This window comes from Aythya ferina, assembly GCF_964211825.1.
Source record: "Aythya ferina genome assembly, chromosome: 15".
Taxonomy (NCBI): domain Eukaryota; kingdom Metazoa; phylum Chordata; class Aves; order Anseriformes; family Anatidae; genus Aythya; species Aythya ferina.
Genome location: NC_140314.1, coordinates 13,688,389 through 13,706,747, shown reverse-complemented (window position 1 = coordinate 13,706,747; position 18,359 = coordinate 13,688,389). Strand labels below are relative to the sequence as shown.

At 41.2% G+C, this 18,359-nt stretch overlaps 1 long non-coding RNA gene across 1 annotated transcript in view; it reads left to right on the top strand.

The window, feature by feature from the left end:
* The first annotated feature begins 276 nt into the window (after positions 1–276).
* The window catches only part of LOC311445082, a 59,337-nt gene continuing 41,254 nt past the window's right edge, over positions 277–18,359 (top strand). Inside the window, exon 1 of the long non-coding RNA XR_014698191.1 lies at positions 277–541. This is a non-coding gene — a long non-coding RNA (uncharacterized lncRNA). The remainder of the gene's footprint in view (positions 542–18,359) is intronic.

Below are 18,359 nucleotides of genomic sequence, written 5' to 3'. Positions count from 1 at the left end.
GGTCTCCAGTTCCAGCCTCCCTGCTACTAGATCAGGTTGCCCAAACCCCATCCAGCCTGACCTTGGGCACTGCCAGGGTTGGGGCACCCACAGCTCCTCTGGGCAGTCTGGGCCAGGGCCTCACAGCCCTCGCTGTGAAACATTCTTTCCTTATGTCTGAAGGAAGAGATAACTTTCTAAGTCCTACAGACCCCATCAGGCAGGCAACAAGACGAGGGTTAATGCTCCTCTTCTCTTGGCAGAGATCACCTCACAGCTGCCTGCCCTCGTTTCAGAGATTGCCAGGGAACCCAGCCACAGGGGAAGGAGGAGGGAGGGGAGGCTGTGCCTGGGCCCAGCTGGAGTGAGTTGCTGTGCCCCAAGGGAGCTGTAAAGCTCCTCTGGTGAGGCTGGCACTTCTCCTGGTTTAGCTCTGCAGCCAGAGCTTTTCTCTGGGAAAGATGATGAACCTTTACGGGAAAGGAAGGCTTCAGTGTCAAGAGTGAATGATTTTGTTTTATGAGTGGTTTTTGTTCATCTTTGTTCTGCCCTTGGCTAAAGGGTAAGTTCTTTCAACCAGTCTTGTCTTGTTTTTTGATGTATGAGTGGTAATAATTCAATTAATATTGTTCTATGTAAGCAAAGTGAAATGTGAACCAGTACAGGATATACTGGGCTTTTAGAAGGTTGGTTTTATAAGGCCAAAAACCATCTCGAGCAATATCAATTGGAAGAAGCAAATAAGGCGGAAAACATCAGAGCTTTATAAAAACTCCTTAAGAATACCATGTTTTAACACGAGAAAGAAGGCTGTATCTGTGTAGAAACACAACAGAATAAGCTCAGCACAATAAATCAAAAACCTTGGAAGCAGGAAGGAAGTGAATGCAGTTATAAAAATAAGTCCTGCAGATAAGGATGAAAATGACAAAGCTTGATATTAAGAGAGGACAGAAATTGTAGAAAGCCAACAGAAAAAAATATATATATATTATTAATTGAAAGGTTTTAGCAAAATATTTCTAGAGTTTAAAAAAAAAATCTAGAAAGACACCACAAGGTCTGTTCACAAATGGAAACAGTAGATACTTCTTTTTTTCAATGCTGAAGAATCTAGTAAAGATGTCTGTTCTGTAGTGGCGGTAAAGGATGATGTATTTGTTGTATAATGATGGTAATATACTTTCTATTCCTACTGTAACTAAAGAGGATATTAATCAACAGCTACTGTAGTTAGGCATACTTAAATCAGAAGTTCTGGGTAATTTGCATTGAGGAATTTTAAAGCAGCTGGCCAAGGAGCTTTTTTGGCAGCTAATATTGATTTTTCAGTAAACCATAGATAAGGGAGAATTCCAGAAAGTTGAAAGACTGCTAGTTCCTTGTTATCTTATTAAAAAGTTTGGGAAAGATGGCTGAGACAACAGAGGTTGTCAAACTGACTTCAATATGGGAAAACCATAGAAAAACTTATTTAATTTAATTAACAGAGACTGGAGGCTGCATACTATAGTTAATGCTAATCAGCAAAGTCTTTATGGAAAATAATTCTTGAACTAACTTGAAAATTCTTTGATTTTAAGTGTAATTGACATAGGAAAAGCATTTAGTAAATATAGATGACAAAATAAAACTATGATCTTCAAAAGATTAAAAGAAAATATTAGGTCTAGTAATAGGTCTAACAGAATAGATAAATTATACCTTGGCTATAGAGGAAGTACCTAGAAAAGGGGAAGAATCTCCGTTGAACAAGGAAATCTATAGTAGAACCCAAGTTGCATACATTCCAGTTAGGTATTTCAAGTTGCTAACAGGGAATCTTCCTAAGCAGAGGAATAATGTAATGATGGTTGGGATAGTTTTCATCACTAGAAATCTTTATATTAAAGATGGTTATTTTTCTAACTGAGGCTGTAGTTCCACATGTTCCACATGTTTCAAGCCCAGCAGGAACTGCAGTTTGCCCCTGTGACTCTGGTTTCTCAGTTGGGATACATGTATATGGCACTTGAGGATCCTCACCCTCCCCTTGCTTTCTGTTCTTCTAATTGCTTGCTTTTTTTTTTTTTTTTTTTTTTTTTCAGCATGTGGCATTGACTCTTGCAATAGTATCCTAAAAAGTTTATTATGTACTAAAAGATGCAGTCTTTTAGCTGAACCAAATTTACAGTAGCAGCATGTTGAGTGTCCTGGGCAACCTAATGTTACTACAGTGTTCCGAGCTTTGTGAGTGATGCTTCACTTGGCTTGAGTGTTTTTATTTGAACTCAAATAGATCTTGCTTGCTTTACTTCAAAGAACAGTAGAAGCAGAAATGACTAATTTCACAACTCATGCAGAAGCTCCTCATACCAGCTCCTAGAAATTAATATTCTTCAATGCTAGGAGATAAAAACTTCAGCCAGCCATATAAAATCAAACTTCTTTCCCAGATGAATTTCACAGTCTTAGTCTGTGACTCATAAGTAGTAAACAGATGCTGAGCATATGAGCTTTAGGGACAAATCAACTGACCTTTAATGATTCTTTAAGTCCTTTCCTCATTTTCCATCAATAGCATATTTATTGATTACAGAGCTGCCTGGTACTGAATTCTTCTAGAGAAATTCAGTATCCAAAAAGCTATGAAAAATCTTTAAAGTGTATAGCTTCATTCTGTGGTCTGTTGTCATCAAAAGTGAACCTCTCAAACTGCACTTTGCTGACTTAAAATGAGTCTCTTCCCTTGACTGTAATGTCCTGGTATTGCTGATCTGGCTTCAGAGGTAAAACTTCCCTTCATTTTAAACCTATAGGTGGGTGGGTCACTCAGTGTGACTCCCCAAACTCATAGCACTTTTAGGTAACTAGGATGCACTTCTTCAGGAAACTTCACTGGAGATTAAGCTATGAATTATGTCATGTGCAAAGGCACTCCCGTGATGCCTTCCATCTGCATTGGCTTCCAGTGAAGGTAGATGCTGAAAGAAGGAATAAGGAGTGAGAAAGATCTATACTTTTTTCCTTCAATTACTTGGCCATTTGCATGCATATGTGGTGTAGTGTTGTACCATTATTGCAAAGAGTTGGTTGGTACTCACAAAGTAGTTTGAGGGTCCTCCAGCAGTGATCACTGTCTGAGGAACAAGCTGAGAAGCAGTTGCAAATGAAATCAAAAAACTGCTGACCATGACCTGTCATGCCAAGGCACTACATATCATATTGGTGGGTAAATACTATGAGAGGCAATTATACAACACACTTGTGTTGCAATGCTTATTGAAAACAGGACAGTGAAAATCTGGAAAGCTGATTGCCAAGCAGGCCCTATCACTGTTTTTCTGGAGGTGGGAGTGAGTCTTGTTTGTTTGCCTCTGTTGGATGTAGTGACTGACTTACTGATGTCTGTAAAGTTCTTTAATATTTTTGGGTAATTTTCATATCATTGTGCTGGTAGCAAAGGGATCTGAGTCTCTAAATCTGCATGGAAGTACGTGTGTGCCTTTTTACGTCTCAGTGCATACATAAAAGCACACTGCATAAAGTCAGCAACATGCATCTTTCCATGTATGATTACATTGTTTGAACACTTACATTCTCTTTTTATTTGAAGTATTTAGGTAAGAAAAACCTGTATATGCGGCATACAATTCATATACAGTTACTGCTGAAAAATCATACACAATACATAGGGTACCTCATCGCACACCATGTTCAGTCAATGTATATTGAAGTCTGCCTCTTCCACTAATGCTTAAACTCCATTGCCTGATGATGTATTGCGATAGTACATCACTGGAGTGATGACGATCTGATGGTATATTACCATCATTTATTACTAGAATATCATCACTGGCATATTATTGCAATGTACCACCGCAGCAGCCAGCAGGAATATAGCTGCAAGAGAGAGTCGAGTTAAATGTTTTATTAATTCCTAAGTGATAGCTGTAGAATTAGTATGACAGAGAATCGGCATATATCCCCCTTCCCTCTCATTCACATACATGCAAGGTAGATTGATACCTTCTGTTCAATGCTTTTAGCATAGCCTTCTATTTTCCAGGTGTGAATCAGTTCCTTGCTGAAATTCTAGATTAGGACCCCCATTTTAAGCTTAGTTAGCAATTGTGAAATACTGAGAACCAAAAGAAAATGGAAATTTGATCTTGATTGACTTGTGTTATCATCATTTCTATCATATATTTTAGGATGATTTTTTGTGGCCCTAACTGGGATTTTTTCTGTTCTCCATGGCATTTTGTAGAGACTTACAGAGTGGGCACACTGTTAAAGTATGGTGCTCGTAACTTTTTTCCTCTGCATGTGCATCTTAAAATTTAGTATCTCAATTGGTTGGATCTGCCAAAAATAAAACATAAAACCCAGTAGCTATCCCTGCAACTCAATCCTTCAAATTAGCAAAATAATATCAGATGTTTAAACATCTTCATGAAAACTGAAGGTGCTTTCTCCTGTCAATGTTAATTCTGCCTATCTCATCCTGCTTTGCACAAAGCAAAAGTATACTTACATTACAGTCTCACATCTATTGCCTGGAGGAATCCTGAAAATTCTCCTGCAAATGTCCTTTGGATTTATCTCATTGTACTGCCAGAAAATAGTGTTTGCTACAAGCCTTATATAGAGCAACTTGTGCAAAGCCATCTCGGGATCAGTCTGTCTGATTCAGTCAGTACTGCTCTAGCTAGCGATAAGGCTCCTACCTGCATCCCACCAGGTTCAGATGGGGATATTGAGTAACTGCACTTAGTTCAAGCTACTCACTGGAGGATTGCATTAATCATCTCTCTGCTACTTCTGGCCATTGTCTGTCAGTACATAAATATCTTCATCTTTATTAGCATTATGTATTTTTAGGCTAAAAAATGGCTCTCCAATAGACTGCTTCAAATTTCCATAGTTCATGTCTGATATGTTATAGTAGAACCAATATTAGGAATGAAATTGGGAGGTAGGGCTGCTGTGTACTTAAACATACTGAGCTAGTTTCAAGTTTCTGCACCAGCAGAGTCAGCTTGCTTGACTGTGAATGTTGGAGATGGGACAGGCAGCCTCGGGCAGGAGCCCCCTCAGTGGCTGATAAGATGCAATACCAAGCTAGAGGTAGGCTCTGACAACACAGCCCCTTCTCTGGAATTGACTTTTGGCTAAAGCTAGCACTGCGGTAATAGGAATAATCCACAAACTTCAGAAGATCCCAAATAACAGAGCAAACTGCTGTTTTTTTCTCCTCAAAGCCTCTGCAAGACTCAGAAAAAATGAGTTAGAAAATGAAGGAGGGTTCCAAATGCGACTGATTAGAATTTAAAGAAACTAATTTAAAAAAACAAAAAAAAAAAAGACAATTTGTACACTGCTACCATCTAGTGAAGTAAAAGAAAACAAGATCTTCCTCCACAGTAGGATGAACTATATGTAAGGTGTGAACCTGCACCACTGAAGTCATTGGGACTTCTGCCATTGACTTTACTTGGAAGAAACCTTAATGGAACAAGCCATATTAAATATCAGGCATTTGAATTTCAAGTGCAATTAGAGAAAGTATCAAAGACTGTTACATATATTTGTGATCTAGATAATTGCCATAATTTTTCCAGGATAACATTGAACCAAAGGAATCATTAGCAATTACTGCTTTAAGGCAGTACAGATGGGTTCAACAGGATGAAAAAGCACACTTTAAGACTGGAATCAAGGGAAGCTTTTTCATGGATACTGCATTTTCTGTCTTAAATTAATTTAAACCTTAGGAAAGGTATTTCAACAGCAGCTTTGGAAACTTCATCTCTGTATTTATACAAAACTTCTCCATAGTGTTTGGGCAGCTTGCCTTCTTGTTCTTAGTGGTGTTTCCCTAAAGCGGAAAGGAGCAAGTTACTCCCCTTCAGTTCTTAATTAGACAAGCATGTGCCAGCTCATCTCACAAGCCTGTCACACTGAAATGTCTGTGCTAACATCCAGTGTTGTTAAAATCCACATTGATTTTGACACTTCCTCTTGCAGAGTCAGCATTTTCCTTACCTCCCTAAGGCACACTTTCATTTGACGTGTGAATCAAGGTACAAAGTGCTGTGATTAAATGATCTGTACTATCTTTGCAGTCTTTCATCCTTCCTTCCCCATCCCATGCCCGGAGAAATTCTTACCAAAATGATCCGTGGATTAGGTGTGAATCCAGATGATTTATGCCAGTGTTCAGCTGCCCAGAGACTTCGAGCAAGGTATCTGGAGGTGCTAAATGTAATGACTGCACACAGAAAGGAGTAGCAGAAGAAGGTTTTTCAGCAGTTGTGAAAATGAAGTCATCAGTGCCACTGCGATTGCTATTACCTACCTGTAAGCACAGCTAAGAATAATGTTAAGGATCTTAATTACCTAATATTAACAATACAAATGTATTTCTAAGCAATCATGCTTTAATCACTTTCACAATATTTGTTATCATTAGTCTTATATTATAGTTCAGCAAAGATTTTAAGTGTATTCATAACTCAGAGCACCAATGTTTTACCCTTTATTTCTCAACACATTATTTGAGGCTGGGCCTAGAATCTGATCTCACAACAAAGTCCTGCTTTTCCCAGATTCTGCCATGGTTATCTGGAGCTTGGGCATGATCAGAAGAAAATCTTTCTAATCTTTAAGAACTCCTGGTTAGATTCCTCTCTTTTTTTGTTTGCAATTGAAATTTCATATGTTAAAGCTAGTTGCAAAACAGCTTTACCAAACCTTCTTCAAAGCAGTTTTCTGTCACAAAATATTGTTCTAGTACTAATGAAGTATTCTGTAAGTTTGATATTTTAGAAAAATCACAATTTATATACACCATAAAAATTATGCATTAGAGGAAAAGAGCTTTAACATTTTGTCAATGTTTCTTTCATTTTGAGAATAGACTCTTGACTAGTTAGAGAACACAATATTAAATGCAAAATCAAGCCTTTGATTTTCTTTTTATGATGTAGGTTTTCAGAATATTGGGGTCTTTTCAAAAACCTAATTTTGATATCTTAAAATCTGCTGGGAAATCATGGTGTACAGTCTTCCTTGCACAGTCCTTCCAACTTCCCTAAAAATCCTCTTTGGAAGATCTGTTTTAAACTCGCTAAATACACGCTCGCAGGAGCTGATGAAACATTTCACTGCAGCACTGGGTTGCTGGCTGCTCCCTCCCGAGCCTCCTGTAGTGGCTCCGCTGTAATCATTTTAACTTGTACTTCGTGTTGCTACATAAAGCATTATTTTTCCTTTCTTCAGGGCAAATGGATGGGATCTGTACAGCAAGAGATTTTGAAATGCATCTTAACTTCCAGATCAGCCTTTGAGAAATTAATTTCCACTTAGTTTTTGGAGTTGTTCCAACTCATCCTCACGAGTGAAATATGGGCATCAGAAGGTGGAACAGAAAATACAAAGCTAATGATCTGGTTCATGTTAGTTAGTTCTCTCTTAATCCTTTGAAAGATTGCATTTCCCGTCTCTGGATTTCCTCTCGCTGATGGTTTTTAAAAGAAACAAGACAATATTTGCCATACATTATATATCAAGATTAAGTCAAGAAGCAAAGATGATCTATTCGCCATCCCTATAAGCCTCTCGTAATTAGGTCTACCCACTTTCAAGGACAGGACTCTTATCTTTAAGAATAAAAACTCCCACTGAAATTTAAACTGTTTCTCAGAGTAAACTTAGAAAGGACAAAGGGACCTGATCTTCACTTGTCCACCCATGGTTTTTACTGGTCTGAGAGTTGTGAGTACACAAGTACTGCAGAACTGAGGGCACTTTGCTCCTGGAAAAGGGTCACTGCTTCTTCCCATCCAGCCTTGCACCACAGCTTCCTTCAGTTCAGATGTCCCCTGGCATACAGTAGGGGCCACGTTTTATTTTCTATACTTGAAGCTTCTTAACTGCTGTAAGCTTTTTTTTTTTTTTTTTCTTTTTTGGGGGGGGGTGGGGGTGGGGGAGATCCCAAAGGAGGAGGAGGAGGCAGGACTCTGTGCTGTCCTCTTCTGCAGTGTTTAGTGGAAGTTGCATCATGACAAGGCGCAGCACAGCAAGCTGGCAGTTGGTCTTGTACTTAACCATGTCTTGGGAGGGCTGCGTTTCTGTTGTTAGTGGGGTTAAGAGCAGTGATGCCACATCTGTTAGAATCATAGAATGGCTTTGGGTTGGAAGGGACCTCAGAAATCATCTAGCTCCAACCCCCGCCTACGCAGGGATGCCACTCACCAGATCAGGTTGCTCAGGGCCTCATCTAACCTGGCCTTGAACATCTCCAGGGATGGGGCATCCACAACCTCTGGGCAGCCTGGTCCAGTGCCTCACCACCCTCGAAGTGAAGACTTTCCTCCTAATCTCAAGTCTAAATCTCCCTCTTTTAGTTTAAAACCATTCCCCCTTGTCCTGTCATTATCTAATTGAGCAGAGTTGTTCTCCATCTATTTTATAGATCTTTAATAACTGCAAGGCCGCAATGATGTCACCCCAGAGCCTTCTCTTTGTAGGCTGTTAGGAAGTGAAACCATTGTGGTGTGGCTTAGTGGCCCACCAGTTAGATCAAGGCTGCAGAAGGCTTCTCTGCAGTCCCCCCCCGTGTTTCCCCTTGTGGCTTAAGAGATCTTGGTCCAGGAGCTGAGCGTTTTCCTCCTGCCCACAGGCTGCTGCCATGACACACAGGGACAGCAGCTGCCTCCACCTCTGGAACAGAGGGGCTGGCCCTTCTGAGTCCCTGAAGCCCACCTGTGCCTGCTGCTCTGCCTTCACCCTCCTGCTTTCTCTGCCCAGCACCATCAGGGTGTGCGTAGGACAGCAGCTGGGTGCTCAGCACTGCTGCTGCCTGTGCTCCAGTACAAACCCAGGCCTGGCTGCTAGCGCTAGCAGGTCTGAACTACCCTGGTGGGCTGCCCAGAGCTGGTTTTGATGGGTAGCTTAGAAAGACATTCAGGAGAAGCACTGGCTGAACAAGGAATGAAAATGAAAGTATTATCAAGGCTTTCTCTGTGTCCCCAAAGGTCCTCTTTGTCCAGGCAGCTCCATAAACAGCAACACAACAATATTGTGCTGCGGCAGTATTACTGATATGCAAAGGAAATGAACGATATTTGTTTGTCTTGAAATGAATGGTAGCAAGGTTTGCTGTTTACTTCCAAATATTGGGGGGGATATTTGCATGAAACTGTCACAGACATATTTTTCCTCTCATATTTACAGTACTAGAGAATGTTTCAAAGATCCATCCTCTTAAAGAAGCATAATCCTATCAGTTAGATGAAGAAGGGTAAATTTGAAGAGACAGTTTATTTAATTTTGTTCCAATAGAATTGCAAGCATTTCATTTTGTCCTACTATTTCAAGTGTTGGGCTGCAAAATTCAGTCCAGCTTCCAGTACTGGTACTTAGAGGCTGTAAAGAGAAGAAAACGTATGTGTTCATTTCCAAACAGCAAGGAAGATGGCTTTTAAAATGGATAAAAGTTTCCTGAAAACAGCTAATTTCAGTCTTTGTTACTGGCAATCAAGCTTTAGCATGGAGAGATGTTCGTAATTCCTCTCAAAAAAGGTGGCTTGTGTTGAGATTTTCAGAATTTCTCATTTTTCTCCTGATTTCCCCCTCCCCCATTAGATTATGCAGCTGATGGGGCTCTTTGGCTATAAAATAAGACATTAAAGCAGAGAGCCTGTGTTTGTCCTACTTTCTTCACTTTTCTACATTCAATTCCACACTTGATAGCAGGGAAGACAAAAGGAGACATTTTCAATACTCATACCCTAATAACATCCCCCTGGGATTACCTGCAGCTCAATACATCATTCAAAAGCAAAGATTAAAAGTAATAGTCACGTTAATATTATTTCACAATCCACAAACATAAATCCTCATTTGTTATTCATGAGCTTATCACACGCACCTCTTAGGAGCAAAATACTGCAGCATGTGCAGAAAATGGTAACACAAAGCAAACAGTGAAGGAGATGTAGACAACTTTATAGCTTATTTAAGGTAAAGATATTGCAGGTATGTTTGCTAACAGAGAAGTGCTCCTGCTTGGCTGTGATGATGCATCACGCAGTACTATTCATTATCTCCCTAGTCATTACTTAGCCAGATCCCAGTCCTTAAGTGCTCCCATCATAAATGTGTTGCTTTTTTTGTGATGGGTGCTTGCAGAAATTTCTTTGAAAGGAGTCTGAGGTGCTGGAGGGCACCTTGAAATCCCCCTTCATTTGGGATGACAGACCAAAATCATGCAATGAATGAGATGATAGACCTCATTTCTCAAGGAAGCTCAGAGCTACACTCTTTTTGGCCTAGCATCTATCAGGATGTTTCTGCTTTCTACGTAGAAATAAGCTGCTGACCTTGAGCAATATAGGATTCCTGGGTTCATACCATGCTGCTTTCTGCACACCAAGCTGTGCACAGAAACCTTGGAATAAGGCCAGAGAAACACCAAGAGGCCAGTGTGAATTCAGAACCACTTCTTATTTCACAAGCAATCTCCTCCAGATACTAAGTCATCACTTTACTGCCCTAAATCTGACCACTCTGAGCTCTGAAACAAAAGCAAAGCAAGCAACACTCCATATGTGACGTCCACAGAGTGCTTTGGTGCTGCAGCCATGTGGGTTTGAACCTAAATGTGAACCCCAGCTAAGCAACCGTGTACAGCCCTCCCTATGGTGGTTACTGTAGAAACAGAAAGGAAACTTTTACCAATGTTTCTGTCTTATTTCCCAATAAATAGCAACATCTCCCCTAGAAACTATATTGATCTGGAGTGGTTCAAATAACTACTATTATAGAAGTAGATGAACTCTCCTCTGATAGACCTGTCAGACTCCCTGCTGATGAGAAGACTTCCATGCAATCCATATCCACAATTGCTTTGGAAGTAGAGGACTGGTTTTCCCTCCCTTTTCCCCCTCCAGCTATATCCCTATAGTTTTTTGCTTTCCTACGTCTATTCTTTTTTAAGCTGATACTTGTTTTCAGAAACTGCTCAAGTTGTGACAGAAACTTCTGAGCTATCCCAGTAATTGGCCTGCCTATGAGGGAGGGAGAGGTTGAGAATGACAGTGCAAGGAAGAGAGCCTTGAAAAAAATCATGTCTGGGGAAGTTTCTGTCATAAATAGCATCACATTTTGTGAGTTTTTCATGCATGTGCAGTGCTCTGTATGAGTATTTCCTCTCAACTCAAAATCTTCTCATGTACTCATAGATACAGGGTTTGATTTTATATATTAACCCTATTACATAGTTCTTTTGTGTATCTGTATCTATTGCAAACCATTTTCTCCATCTAAGTGGAGAAGGCATAAAATACACAGCTCATTTCATTGGAGTGTTAATAGTTTGCTGATGCAGACTCAGACACTGAGGAGTTAATCTAAGCAATCAGAATATCAGCACTTCACTGGAACTGCCAATGTACCTAATGTTCATCATGTACTGAAGTGTTTTATTGTATAATGATTTAAACAAAAAATGGTGTAGGCCAGATCCTCAGCTGTTACAATCCCACACGGTTGCATTGATTTCACTGGAAAAACATGGCTTTATGGAGCACAGACTCTGGCCTGCAGTGTAGCTGTCCTGAGCGCAGACAATTTGACCCTTGCGTACCTCCTCAAAATCACTAATTGGAAGCTGTTTCATAACTTTCTTGACAGATGGGCAGCACAGTCCACTGCCTGATTTCCTGATGCTCAAGGAATGACCTGACTGAGCCAGCAAAGTTCTTAATATTTTACCACCTTGACATCCAGGGAGAGATGCAGGAATCTAGTTTGTAAATGTGTTTTTCTTTCTTAACTGTTTAATGAACAAGATGGAAAAAGTGGTGCTTATGCTCTCCTTTTGTTGTAGTGGTAGGGATGAAGGAGCAGGCCTGATAGCACGCGGTTTGAACACTGCTTACAGAGCTGTCAGCCTTCCCAACCTCTTGTTCTGCCCACCTCCAAGTGACCTGAGGCTGTGCAGGAGGACAGAGCGACCTGCCAGGCTGCACTGCAGCCATCACCACACCAAGTGATCACCTGAACCTTCCTGCAGCAACAGCCAGAACTGGGGGGATGGGGAACAGGGATGTCACCTGTGTGTACAGGGAACAAAAGGCATACACACCTGGATGATGTTAGCTCTTTAGTTGTTCTCAACTGGTTTGGGAAGCTGGGTGAGTAGTGGAAATTTATTAGATTGCAAGGGAGCTAGATACACTGACCCTTCAGTTTCAAGCTTTGTAATATGGAGTTGGTCAAGGGGGAGGTTATAACCATGTTTTGACAAAAAGGCTTTGAAAGTCTTCATGTGCTAACCATCTGCTAAGCTCCCTGCTTAAACTCTTAAACTGTTAGCAGTGTTTCTGGCATAGGTGTTTCTCTATTCACCTTCTAGATAATTTCATTCACTGCCAGAGTGAGGTGCAAAGAAGGAGCTATGTGAAGGTTTCTCATATCTAGACACATCCCAGTTTGAAGCTGAGTATTCCAGGAGTAAACCCAAGTGCTCACTTCCATCTTCTTTTCCTGCAATATAATAAACCTCCCTTTTCCACATTTGTGTCTTTCAATGTAAAAAAAAAATATATATATATTGGTAGCGGTCAGATATTGGAGCCCATCCCTCTCTAAGAAAGAGAATTTTTAGAATAGAAATTAGCGCTTTCAGACACCAGTAAGAACCAGCAGATACCTCTCTGAGTTTTTTGGTCTTGTTTAAAGTGACATCTGCCTGAAAATTTTCAGGTGCCTGGAAAACTAAAATAGCTCTACTGGGAATGAATTCATAGCCCACAGACATGTGAGTCAAAGCTAAATTTTAAAGCAAATACATCACCTAGCACTGCAGTTCATCATACGGGTTCCCATATGTGCAATAAACCTCTCCCATCTGCACCTGTTGATACAGCCCTTCAACTTTCTCCAAGGAGGGAACTCACAATTAAGATTGACCGTGGTGCAAACACTTTGGTATTATAAAGTACTTAATCCATTCAGCAGGAAAACTGCTGATTCTGTCTCTCAAATGTAGAATGCGCAGGCTAGTTAGTATTAATCTTTTTAGGAACTAATTACTCCAGAAAGTAAGAACTTCTTAGCCTGTGGGTGGCAATGCACTTTATTTTTTCTTTCATCTGGAAGATGCTTTGTCTCTGTGTTTGGTACTTGATTGCTTTTAAGGAAAGATTGAAAGATGCAGTGTTTATACTGGATGTGCTGAAGGATGGAGGGGAGTGTTACTAATGCAGTCTGACTCGGCAGCTGTTCATTAAGTGTTGGGAGAACTGTATTTAACTTCAGAGAGATAAAGCTAGTGTTCTTGTTCACAAGCTTGGAAGGAGGGCTTGGGATCATACTTATGCCACCAGCCTAGCTGGGAATCCAGCCATCAGATTCATTCAGTCGACTCAGAGCTGAGCTGTGTGACAACACAGAGCAATAGGAGATACAGAGAAAAGACAGCATTGTTCACTTCTATTGTTAAATACATCAGTTACTGAGCTAGAATCATGCTGAGATTACATTTCTATCCCCCAGCACTCACAGCTGCCCCAGGGCTGGAGGGACCCCAGTACTGCTGGAGTGAATGTTGCTTCCCCTGGAAGCGAGTGCATGGCTCCATCTGGCAGGGAGGGATGCAGTCCTGTTGGGATGCTCCCAACAGGAGCCTCACAGGTGTTACGGGGAGCAAGACGCAAAGGTGATAGGGCTCAGGAGGTGCAAAGCTAAAGAGAAAGAACATGAATAGAGATGGGGAGCAAGCTCTGAAAACAGAAGAGCTGCAGGGGATAAGAAGAGAGAAACTGCCTCTAGAAAGACCCGAATTAATAAACACTGATGGTGGCTACAACAGAATAGCTAGGCAATCATGTTATAACCTGCCCGATTCTAATTTCGTAGGGTTTTCAATATTCTGACATTCCTTTCATAATGCCAGGTCTTGTCCTAACTGTTTGAGATACCTGGATGAGCAATTTGGAAGTCTGCAGACACTGATGTCAGGGTAGTGCCCTCCACAGAAAGCACAAGGAAGCACAACTTAGGTTGCCTCGTTCAGTCTGAGCATACAGGCAGGCAAATGAAAGGTATTTTTCCTGAAGGATGCTCAGTGCACCCATCCCCAGGCAAATAAAGTTCTTATGCACTCGCTCAACATTAACTCCAATGAGTCTATTCACATGCTTAAATTTAAGTCTGTACATAAGCATTTTTCTAGACTGAACACTGTAGTGCACATCCCATGTCAAATCAATTTTTTACTACACAATTTGCCCCTCAATTTTGTGCATATTAAAAACAAACAAACAAAAAAATTTTCAATTCTCATGTCTTTTTATGTTTTTCTATATCTACCCTGTAAGATGCTCTGAGATCCCCATATAAAATGTTTCGTATGAGTGAGATTTCAGCCTGGTGGTCAAATTCTTTACTCAATTCTTGCCTGTATCAGCGGTCACCCTTACCAGCCAACCATCAGCCTCCCGTGCTGCTGCTTTCTCCAGGGAGCAATGTCTTGCGGGCACGTATGGCATCTCCCCAAAGGGCAGGAGCTGCCAGCAGACACCAACAAGTCAGCGAGGAGCTCCCTGCCCACTGGCAGTGCTGGGGGCTGCTGTGTGGGCAGAATCCAGCAGAACTGTGCTGTTAGGCCAACCAGCTCTTACAATTTTTCACAGACGTTTGATGATTACACAGGAAGGCACGTTGCTATCTAGGACCATGTTTGCCTGATGTTTGATTAGATCACAGAAGGTCTGCAATTCTGTTTCATGAGCAGCAGCAATAAACCAAGGTTTGATTCCAGTCACAATTAACACCCCGAGCTTCAAGCTTCTTGACTGAAACCCCGGATGACAGCCTAGCTGGCTGCATCAGACCTCAAACCCTAGTGTCAGGGAGCAGCAAGAGCAGGGCAGCTCTGTGAGAGAAGCAGCCAGGAAGGCGAGGCAGCGCAGCTCTGCCTGAGCGCAACTGGGAGAACCGAGGGCTGGTAGCAGGGCCCGCCAGCAGTCCCTGGCCAGGTGAGGGGCTGAGCCAGGCCTTGAGTCCATCTGGGGAGTCAGGAGCAGCAGCCCATAGGAGCTGGTGCCCTACAGCATAGCTCAGGCCCTGACTGGGCTCTAGGGCCCAAGCTTCAGCGGGTTCTGCGCCCCATGGGTGTGGGTGGAGGCTGCTGCTGAGGTGCTTCAGGGCCTTTGAGGGTTGCTGGCACCCGCAGGACCTGGACATCTGGGCGTCTGAGGAGCCACAAATGGTTAAAACAAGGTCTTCAGGCTCTTACTTATCAGGCATGTTGCCATGAAGCAGAGCTGCTGAGGTGCCAGGAATCAGGGGAAGGATTTAAAAGTGTGGCCTTTATTTTGGAAAATCAGGTTATTTTTCAAGCACTGTTTAAATTTTCTTGAATTGGTAATGGCCACAGAAAATCCTTATTTTATCCCTTTTTCTCTTTCCAACCAGCTTTATCTATGGTCCAAAGGAGGCAAGTGTTACGAGAATCAATATTTATTCTTATCACTTCCCTCTTTACAGACATTGGGATAGAGACTGAATGAGGAGTAGAACCCAGGGCTCCTGTATCCTCCTGCTCATGTCACTCAGTCCCTGCTTACACCCACGTTTCCACAAGTAAGGATCGTGTAATGCTATATTTCAGGCAGCAGTTACCTACTGTTGGTTGTTTTCTGAAACTATTACTAGGCTAGAGGTAGCCTTGGATTTTGGGTAAATGTTTGTGTTATTCAGAGTATCATGTTGTCACCCAAACTGAGCTTTTGCTGACTTGGCATCTGACGTGCTCCACGGTGGGACTGACTGCTGCCTGGTAAACATCTTTGGAGGTGTGATTTTGGTAAAGGACCTATAGGCTAAAGAAAGAAATAAAAAGTTCCTGGTTTGTTTTAGTTTTCAAATGTTTTTATTAATTGATGATTCTTTGAAATAGATGAGAATTACTGAATTTTATATGGGAATTTCAGTGCAAATAAGGGACAGGTAGAGATAGTGATTTTTGGTAAATTCAGTTTGGCACCCAGCTTTGTAATTTATTTGATGATGGCCATCACATATGTTATGCATAACTGAGTGCACTTGTGTGTGCATGTGTATATAATACATAACTTTTTAGTTTGACAATATTGATTGAAATCCTTTCAGTTTGATGAATGAGTGCATTATGCAGTGAACAGTGAAACTAGCCTTGATGAGTCATTGGCAGGATTTTCCCAACTTTTTGAAGGCATCCTCTCCCATGGGCAAGAAGTCAGAAATGTCCTCCCAGCATGTCTGCTCGAGCTGAGTTTTTGACTGTGACAAGACAAGCCCAGATATTACTTCAAGCCTGTCAATTCCTCCCACCTCTTCAAATCCCTCTACACATAGCCTAATATACACATGGAGGATCAAGGGATGGAAAGTCTCTCAGGGTTCATTTGGATTTGCAATGCAGCTCTTTCATGTTAATTTTCCTTTTCCTTTTTCTTCACCTCAATTCACTCTGACGTCTTGCCACAATATTGTCAGTCTCAGAGAAAACAACAAGCCAAAGCAGATGTGCTGAACACATGGTCACCAACAGGAGCAGTTCCCAAGCAAAGTTAGCATGTGAAATCGTTCCAAAACAGGGATGTCTTATCCAAAAAATAATCTGCATCTGCTCCTGTTGTTTGGTGGATTGAAGGAAAAAAAAACTCCATGTCTAAGCTTAGAGTTTGATTTTTTTCCAGCCTTCTGAAGTTAGAAGGGTCATGACAAGCCCTCTGATACCTGTGTAATGAATTTCTCTTTTGTTGAATAACAGGGACATAACAACTTTTCTAGTGTTTTTTATAAAGAGTAGAACATTGCAAAGACCCTTTATGTTTTGGTGTTAGAGATGTTATGATGGGCAACTCCACATTTCTGCAGGTACTCTTAAGAATAAGAAATCAGGCAAAATACTCTAAGAAAGATGTGGTTTTAGCATTTAAAAAAAAAAATGCTACTTTGCTTGTAATGTTTTTCTGTTCATCTTCTTTGTCATATAGAATTTAGCTGAAGCTTGTACTCAGCTGTGAACTCATCCAAAGGCTGAAGTAGATAGAATAGCAATTAAACATTTTTGTTATTTCTGTTTCTTTTGAGAGCTGTACTTATTAAAATAGGAGAATGTGAAGGAATTCCTCTGAAGACTGAGACGCATCTGGCAAGCTCTAAAAATAACCTCAGCTTTCCAAGGAGACAGCACAAAAAGTCTTGGATCTGCTGAAGAAAGATGAGCAGGCATCTTTCTAGCTGAATCCTAGCTGAATTTTTAGCTGAAGTTTTGTATCGGATGAGACCATTAGCTGGTCTCTTTGATAGAGGCTGTCAATTCCTGCTCTTGCTGTTTCTGTAGCAGCAACTTCAGTGTTGAAGACTGTTTCTGGAGATTGTTGAGGTCTGCAATATAAATTAAGTAGGCACCGCAAAGCAAAGCCAGAACAGTTAAAGGAATGTGGTAATGAAATCCATGCGTGTGCTTGGGAGCAGGGGTGGCCAGGAGGCTCAGGTACTCAAAATGTTCAGCCTCTGAATTTATGAGGACTTGTCCAACTTTAGCACCCAGAGGGACTCCCCTGTTGCTATGATTTGATTGCCCATACATTCAGATTGAGTATACACCACCTGTTAACATACAGAACAAAACACTTCCACCAAGAGCATTTGGTAAATAAATGACTTGGAAAATATTATTAAGCTCAAAACCAACATTTTACCATGTTTGATTTGCCACCAGATGCTTTGGGACCTGAAGAGATAGGAGAAAAAGAAAAAAAGAAAAAAAAAAAAAAAGTCAAACACTGGCAATGAGAACAAAATAGAGGGAAAAGGCAAGTTTTGTTGTGAGATTATAGACAAACGGACGCAAGGCTTTTATTCTACCCTGGACTATGTTACATACAGTAAACCCAGCCTGTTCAATCACTGAGTTAGCGCCTCTGCCAGTCTTTGCCACGTACCTTATAAAGAATATCATGCCTCATTCAAATAGCAAAGAATATATTAAAGTGAAACTGTTCATTGTAGCGCACTGCCCCACATGCTGGGACAGGGTGATGTACAGATAAGAGGCAGTCTCTCCTTTTGAAGACAGCTAATAAGCCCTCAAAGATTGTTTCTTGCTGCGATGACGGATGCCATAAGAGCAGCTGATGTAATGAAGCAGGTGAGACTTTCATCTTTTTGCCCCATTTCTCAAGTTGAGGAGGAGGGACTGTTAGTGTAAACAAGCAGGAACATTCCTCCTAGATAGCTTGAGTTTAGCAAATGTATGGCACTTTCAGTCTTCAGACTTCCTTTATTTAACTGATGAACATTTGCAGGTTCCTTTTGATAGTAACAGGTGTGTGGGG